This window comes from Triturus cristatus, chromosome 8 (genome assembly GCF_964204655.1).
Source record: "Triturus cristatus chromosome 8, aTriCri1.1, whole genome shotgun sequence".
Classification (NCBI taxonomy): Eukaryota; Metazoa; Chordata; class Amphibia; order Caudata; family Salamandridae; genus Triturus; species Triturus cristatus.
In genome coordinates this window covers 474,405,826-474,414,371 of record NC_140591.1, presented here as the reverse complement: position 1 = coordinate 474,414,371, position 8,546 = coordinate 474,405,826, and positions in this window count along the sequence as shown.

Genomic DNA, 8,546 nt, shown 5'->3' with positions numbered 1-8,546 from the left:
CAGCGTAAGTAGGGCACCAGGAGAAAGAGGTTTTCATTTTATGATGAAACAAGGCAGAAGGATCAGGTGACAAGCAATTTTAAAACAACGATCACGGATATGCAGAGTAATGAACGTTAGCGATTTACAGCAATCTATTCGGTCAATGGCGCAAACACAAGAACATCAGGATGGAGAAAAACATAGTCTACAGCTGCGCCCGCAGTCCCCCGCCAGAACTCCCCAAGAACACCCCGGAAGTTGTGAACACATGGAACGGCAACAAGGCATAGCAAAAGGAGGTGTATCACGCTGATCCCAGAAAAAGAAAGACAAAAAGAATCAGAGAAGAAAAAGGAGGCCATGGAAAAAAGATGAAGGAATACAGAGTCCCCTCCCCCAACCCCCCACCCTGCACCTCTGCAGATGAGTACGGCCCCCCCCCCCCCAGCAGTGTGCCTGTCGCCCTGGAACCAGACCCGAAATGTAGGAGAATAGGGAAAAAGAAGTAGGAAAGGACCCCCACCAGACGGGGGGGTTGAGAAAGCATTTATAAACTGGAGGAGGGCCTTCATAACAGACCCCCGGCTTCTCCCTCCCGCACGGTAAGGTTCCCCTAAAGTGAACAAGGAACAGCACAAAAACAATCTTCTCAAACCACGATGGGGAGCATTATGCACCTATTGTGCCAGTAGCCATGTCAGGAGAGCACACCACCCCAAGCCCGCCCGTCCACTAGGCGACCACCCCCGAGGGGCCAGCCTCATCCCTGACCACTCTGTGGAATTCTGCCCATGCCAACCCCTCGACCCAGCACCATACCCAATGTTCCTAGGCAGAGGAATGTCCAACAACGACAGAGAAGCGACGCACACAGGTGGGGTGGAAGTCTCTGAGCATCAACACAGTCCGCCGCGTGAGGAAACAGGCTTCCCAGTGCTGCCCTAGGGTCTGCACTGCACGCAAGGCTCAGGAAGGCAGAAGCAGCCAAAACAGAGATTAGTTGCTGGAGTTGTCTCTGGGTCGCAGGAGGGCATGCACGGGATGAGGCCACCACATCCCACTCAGGTCCGACGCCTCCGGGACAGATCAGGCCCTCAGAAGGTCGAACACACTGTAGCATACTGGCCGGGGCGTCCAGTCGTGTACTAACCTCAGGGGGGGCCGCCACAGCGTCCTCCTGCGCGCAGTGTGGGTAGACTCTGTGTTCGTGCGGACAGGCGGGCCGCCACTGCCCCAACTCCGACGCCACACCATCGAGCTTACTCCCCAAGATCACGAAACCATGAACCAAGGAGGAGTGAAGAGTACCAAGAGCCTCGAGGAGGTCGCCGTACCCCAGCTCAGCTCTCTGTGATCTCGCCGCCACACTCCCAAGAATCGTACGCTCACAGGCCCGCTGCGGCCCAGCGGACAGGATGGTAGGCTTCATCGACCCAAGATGGCCGCCAAGTATGCCCGACCCTCACCGGGGCCGGGACCCCGGGACAAGCGTCGCGATGTCCACGTCGCGGGTGACCGGGTTCCGGGGGCAGGCAAAAAACTATCCGTGGTCACGGGCAACAGTCGTCCCCACCACGGACCAGCTCCCGTAGAAATCCGGGGGCGGCCCGCAATGATCGGGGCAGGATACGGACGGCGGCCGGGCAGCTCACCAGCAAGGCAGGGGCAGTCACCGGAGGATCTAAGATTTGCACCCCCGGTCATGCACTCGGTCAGCTACACTGGGCAGTAGAAGTGACCACGCCGAAATGTAGGCCGAGTTTAACACCGCTTCGGTGGGCCGACTCCACCCAGTCACCACCGGCCGCTGTTGTCGCACTGCCACCCGGCCACGGCGTCCACTCGATGTCCCGGCTCCAGGGCCGCACAGGCCGCAAAGTTCAGATGCAGTTTTCTCCGGCGATAGCACGGCTAGAAACCTCGGAGTCACACAGTCGGGAGCCCCTCTCCTTCAGAAACACGACCACGTAGCACAAGTTGAGGATCTCAGGCAGGATATCCGTGCGGGGTGCGGAGGTTCACGGAGCCGGGAGTCTACGCTGCCGTCCCGGTCGCCATCTTGGCTCCTCCCCACCCAGCAACACGTTGTTGATGAGAAACTTTATCTCCTCGGGCATAGATCTTTGGCGTTCAACTACTTCCATTCTATTTGCTTTGTCAGTGGCAGTTTCTGTCAGCATTGCCTGCACTCCATAACCAAACCTGGCAGCAGCACTTCTGTTTCTCAATATCACCATGGCAGAGTTGTGTACTTTGCTGAGTAGATGGCGTTTCATGTAATTCAGTTTCCAGCCATCACTCCATTTCTTCTTTGTAGAAAAGTCCATAACAATCTTGGCTTCGGCACATGCTTTGCAAATCAAGCCTACATCTGGACTGTATTGGAATAGTTCCCCGAGTTGCACACAAACCTTGCTTCGTGATTTCTGTGTCTCAGCCTCCACAATTTCTTTCATCCACTCTCCCTTGAATACAAGGCAACATTTCTTCCTTTGTGGTGAAGCACCGCACTCTCCCAAAGTTACAGCTTTGCGCTTGAACATTTCCGTGCCCACTGGTTTGAACCTGCTGTGCCACAAAGCCTGCAAAATAAGGCAACATGGCTTACGTTGACACCTAGCTCATGAATGCAATCTGTTATACTACAATGTACTAGATGCACCACAGTTTAACTCTCCCAAACAATTACCTCTTCTGCTTGAACTAACGCACACCTGTTTAAATGTATGGGGTTCTGGCTGCGAAACCTGCAACAGAAGAATACATGGGTAAGTATATTACACTACAATCTACAAGATGCACCACAGTTTAACTCTACCAAACAATTACCTCTTCTGCTTGAACTCACGCACGCCTGTTTAAATGTATGGGGTTCTGGCTGCGAAACCTGCAACAGAAGAAAACATGGGTAAGTATATTATACTACAATCTACAAGATGCACCACAGTTTAACTCTATCAAACAATTACCTCTTCTGCTTGTACTCACGTACGCCCGTTTAAATGTATGGGGTTCTGGCTGTGAAACAGAAGAAAACATGGGTAAGTATATTATACTACAATGTACAAGATGCACCACAGTTTAACTCTACCAAACAATTACCTCTTATGCTTGAACTCGCACACGCCTGTTTAAATGTATGGGGTTCTGGCTGCGAAACCTGCAACAGAAGAAAACATGGGTAAGTATATTATACTACAATCTACAAGATGCACCACAGTTTAACTCTACCAAACAATTACCTCTTCTGTTTGAACTCCCGCACGCCTGTTTAAATGTATGGGGTTCTGGCTGCGAAACCTGCAACAGAAGAAAACATTGGTAAGTATATTATACTACAGTCTACAAGATGCACCACAGTTTAACTCTACCAAACAATTACCTCTTCTGCTTGTACTCACGTATGCCCGTTTAAATGTATGGAGTTCTGGCTCTGAAACAGAAGAAAACATGGGTAAGTATATTATACTACAATGTACAAGAGGCACGACAGTTTAACACTACCAAACAATTACCTCTTCTGCTTGAACTCGCGCACGCCCTTTTAAATGTATGGGGTGCTGGCTGGGAAACCTGCAACTGAAGAAAACATAGGTAAGTATATTATACTACAATCTACAAGATGCACCACAGTTTAACTCTACCAAACAATTACCTCTTCTGCTTGTACTCACGTACGCCCGTTTAAATGTATGGGGTTCTGGCTGTGAAACAGAAGAAAACATGGGTAAGTATATTATACTACAATCTACAAGATGCACCACAGTTTAACTCTACCAAACAATTACCTCTTCTTCTTGTACTCACGTACGTCCGTTTAAATGTGTGGGGTACTGTCTGCGAAACCTGCAGCAGAAGATGCACCTGTGTAACTCTACCAAACAATTACCTGTCAGTTCTGCCTGTACTCACGTCTGCCTGTGAAATTGTATTCGTAGTACGGTCTCACAAAGCTGCAAAAGAAAAGGGGTGCAGATTGTGAATCTATTTACCCAGCAACCCCCAACCCAACGAGGAACGTAAACAGAATTAACTTGTCTTTGTGGGTACTCGCACCTGACCACTCAAATCCAAATACCTTACAGACTGGAAACCTGCAATTGAAGACAAGATCGTCAGCAAACGCTCGAAGAATTACAAACTATGAATGGGACCGGTCTAGAGACCCCAATAGGAAAAATGACCAAATAATTACCTGGGATTGCAGACTGGGACAAACAGGCGTGTGCCCATGTTTTCCATTATTAGCATCCATTATCTTGAAACTGGTCTTTAAATCTGTATTTTGTATAACACCTTCTGTGATGCAGCTTTTCCCTTGCATTCAAACTGCGCAAATGGTTGAGGTGGGTGAACAAGGAAATTCACAAGGAGGACTGAGCAGCACACAATCCATCAAAAGATCCCAGCTGAAGATGATGCAGTGGCGTGCAAAAAATATGCTAACGACTTTCTAGCAATTTTCAGGCAACCATAAAAATATCAAGATAACTCTGAAGAATGATGGACCTGCTGCACAGCGATCTAAGTTTTGTCTAGTGGAAGTTGACCCATCATTAAGTAGCCGAGGAGGTTAAAATGCCTGATAAAAAGAAGCTGGTGAACCATGCAGTACACAAATTACATGCAATGTAAATAGGTCAGTGCATTACTGCTTCTGTCAGACAGCTCCTTTTGTTACGTGCAGTTTATAAGTTAAATCCTAACATAGAACAGTGAGCTATTAACTACCAAAGATCTGCATTTCCATTCATTGCAATGGCAGAAAACCTGCGACAGACCACCCGAGCGGAAGAGTAACATAGCTTTTGATTGTAAGAACTTAAGGGTGTTTTTGAACAGTAAATAAAAAAATTCAAAAATCCAGCCTAAAATGTAAAAATCTGCATCAAGAGGAATAACCTTCAATCATGTTTTACTTGCAGATATTTTTATATATTTCCCGCATCTTCATTGCTTTGATTTTGTTCACAAGAAAATGTCACTCTTAGCCATTGAATGCTAGTCATAATAAGTACATTGAAATTATGAAAATGTCACGCTTAAGCAATCTGAAACCTTGGCAGCTATGCTCACTTTACTAGGAAAAGAGTAGAGCAAGTTTAAAAACAGGGCATGTGCATTCAGAAAGTACACGCTGTGTTTTTAAACTTGCTCTACTCTTTTGTTAGTGAACTGTGTGTTGTTGAATGCAGGCTTTGAGCAAATCAGTGTAAGAACTACAGGGCATGATATCGATCACAAACGGAATGCATGCCTTTTGAGAAAAGTATTATCAAACATGTCCAGGTATGTAGGACAACATGTATGCTTTTGCTCCTGCCTCATCTGTGTTATGTCGATATGTTATGGTACTGGATATTTGTATAGGTCAGCACAAAGCTCCGCATTATTTAATTACTTGGCATCTTGGCACATACACAAACATTGATTTATATACATTTGAAATGGCTGCCTTGTGTGACCTAACGTGATGACACACTCACTGCATGTGATTCAGTCTTCAGTGCATTCATCCCATCTCACCTTTATTCCACAGGTGTTCACAAAGTGAGAGTAAGACCTCTTCTACCCCGGTCATGAAACTGGCCCACCAACCCCCCCCCCCCGCATCCCCCCCCCAAAAGATTAGAGCCAGTTTAAAAACACAGCGTGTACTTTCAGAAAGTGCATGCTGTGTTTTTAAACTTGCTCTACTCTTATGTTAGTAAAGCATGGTGTGGGGACGATTGTGGGCTTTTATTTAGGTATTGATGTCAATCAGAGCCCCTTCACGGGCTGTGATTAACATCAATACTTAAACAAAAGCCGACAATTGCTCTTGCAGCCGCGCATTACTATACAACATGCATGTGTAGATTTCTTGGGGTTGCCTCCCCTAACAGTTCCACAAATATCTGGGATCACACCACCTACTTTCAAATACAGTCTATGTAGAATAGGCCCCAGTGCTCTCAACTGGGGGAGGGTAGTCCAAAAACAGTAGCAAAGTGAAATAGAGTATCAGTGAGTTCCATACTTTCTCAAAGGTTTCGGTCATCTGTGGATATAAAGCATGAGCTTTTCTAGAGCCACAGTTCATCATAACTCTGCTATCCACAATGCCACCAGCGTAGGGTCAGCTATTATCCATAATATTACAATAAATCTTTTGCCCGTACACAAAATGTACATAATCAAACGTTTTACAAATTGTAGCACCTCACGATGTGTTCACAGTGTGTGAGCAGCCCCCGACCCAGCCGGCCATAAACACTTTGTCTCAGCCTGGCTGTAGTGACTGGGAAGCATTGATATTGCACAGTCACAAGTCAGTTCAGTGCAGCTACGCTCAGCCTGGCTGCATGACTCGGGAAGCACATTTATCATGAGATAAGTTTTGTTTTTATGAAACGTCTGCCGCACACTGCACCTGAAGTTCACTCGAGGGGTGGAGGGTGCCTCGTTTAGATAACAGGAGGTTAAAACCAACTGGCAGTGGAGTTGAATTGTTTGTGTGCCCAGGAGTTTTCATGCAAAAATACAAATGTCAAAATAATGCTGGTGAATGATGAAGTGCTGGAGCAAGATCAGCATTTCAGTTACAGTTTTATGAGGATTAGCTATGAGTTACTGCTGTTTACTAGGTTTGTGCCCTTCTATTTCTAGTGGTTTGCAGCAGTTTTAGATCTTAGTTTCTAGTTGCTCAAAAGAGTGTAATTTCTTATATTTATATATGTTTACCTCGTCGTCATTACTTAATTTTGCTCCCGAGAAAGTGTCACTCAGCCATTGAATGTCACTTCTAATTACAGTGAAATTAAGAAAATGTCACACAGAAGCGATCTGAAACCTTGGCAGCTATGAAGTTTAAAAACACAGTGTGTACTTTCAGAAAGTGCACACTGTGTTTTTAAACTTGCTCTACTCTTATGGGCTTTCAGAAAGTGCATGCTGTGTTTTTAAACTGGCTCTACTCTTATGTTAGTAAAGCGCGTTGCGGGGACGATTGTGAGCTTTTGTTTAAGTATTGATGTTAATCACAGCCCGTGAAGGGGCTCTGAATAACATCAATACTTAAACAGAAGCCCACAATCTTTAACAGCAGCCACATAGCCACATGCCCACAAGCCCACAAGCAAGCCCACCAGCCCCCAAGGCAGCCTTACCTGAACTCCGTCGCGACTCTTCCGGCACACCGCTTCCAAAAAATGCCTGCTTTTCGCGCCGCTCGCTTTTTTAAAGCAGCGGTGGCGCGACTCTCTCGTGCGATGACCGGGATGTGTGCGCGCTCCACACACGGCAGTGCGCGCTGACATCAAGAGAGGTGCGCACGCGCACGTTAAAGGGAACGGTGATTACGAGGGTCGAGAATCCTGATTCCAGAGTCTGAGACAGAAAATAATTGCGGTAGCCTATGAAGGACATTGTGAAATTGTTGCCACAAAACAAGCTCTCCTAGATCGAGTTTTGTTTTCTTAACTTGATGACAGGGTTAAAAAGGAATTAAAGGCCTGTCATTTATGCAACTGTCTTTCTACAAAAACTATTCACCATCCATTGAACATGTCAGAACTCCCAAAGCATACATTCGGAGAGAATAGCCATCAGCTTTTTTTGTTCCACTTGACAATGGACATCATCTGTTGGTGAATGCTCACGATTTCCACTAATTAAAGATCTTTTAGCTGCAACTCAAGAACAAGTCATTGAAAGACTAGATGGCATCTTTGCGACATGGGATGTTCCAGCCATAGTGAAGTCTGACAATCGCCCTCTTTTCACTAGTCGAGAGTCAGGAGATGTTTTTGAGGCATTTGAAAATAAAGTATCAAATGAGCACACCTCTATGGCCACAAGCCAACAGACTTGTTGAGCATTTTTTGAATACGCTAAAGAAAGCAGTGTAGCGTGCCACTCTTGAAAAGCTAAATTTGGAAACTGTATTGAATTCTACATTGAGAGCTTATTGTTCAACACCCCACTCAGCCACAGGTGAAAGTCCTGCAACTTTGACGTTTGGGAGAGCAATGAATACTAAGTTACCTCTCTGGACCACTCAGAGAAAGTAAGATGTAACGACAACTCATGAGAAGGATTTGGTTAACAACCAAAAGATGAAAGTGCATGCTGATAAAGGACGACATACAAAGAACTTGGGGGCATATTAACAAGGGCTTTATCTCCGCTTTTTTGGCCAAAAAAGCAGAGATAAAACTATTGCCCTATTTACAAGAGGGTGCTAACATGCATAATCGCATGTTAGAACCCTTTTTCTCGATGCCTCCCTTTGCATCTCCATTGAGATGCAAAGTGGGCGTCACTGGGCGTACCCCAATGGACTAGCTTGTAAAATATCGCTGATGTTCACATCACGATATTTACAAGGCAACCCACAGGATTTCAGCAGACGTTAGATTTTGGCGAAAACTGCGGTTTTCGCCAAAATCTAACGTCTGCTAAAATCCTGACTTAGCTATCCCTAACATAGGGGGTGGATTATGCTGATACGACCACAGGGTCGTATCAGCAAGGTTATCGCTGTTTTGCAGGAACATCGCTGGAAAACCAGAGATGTTCCCTGC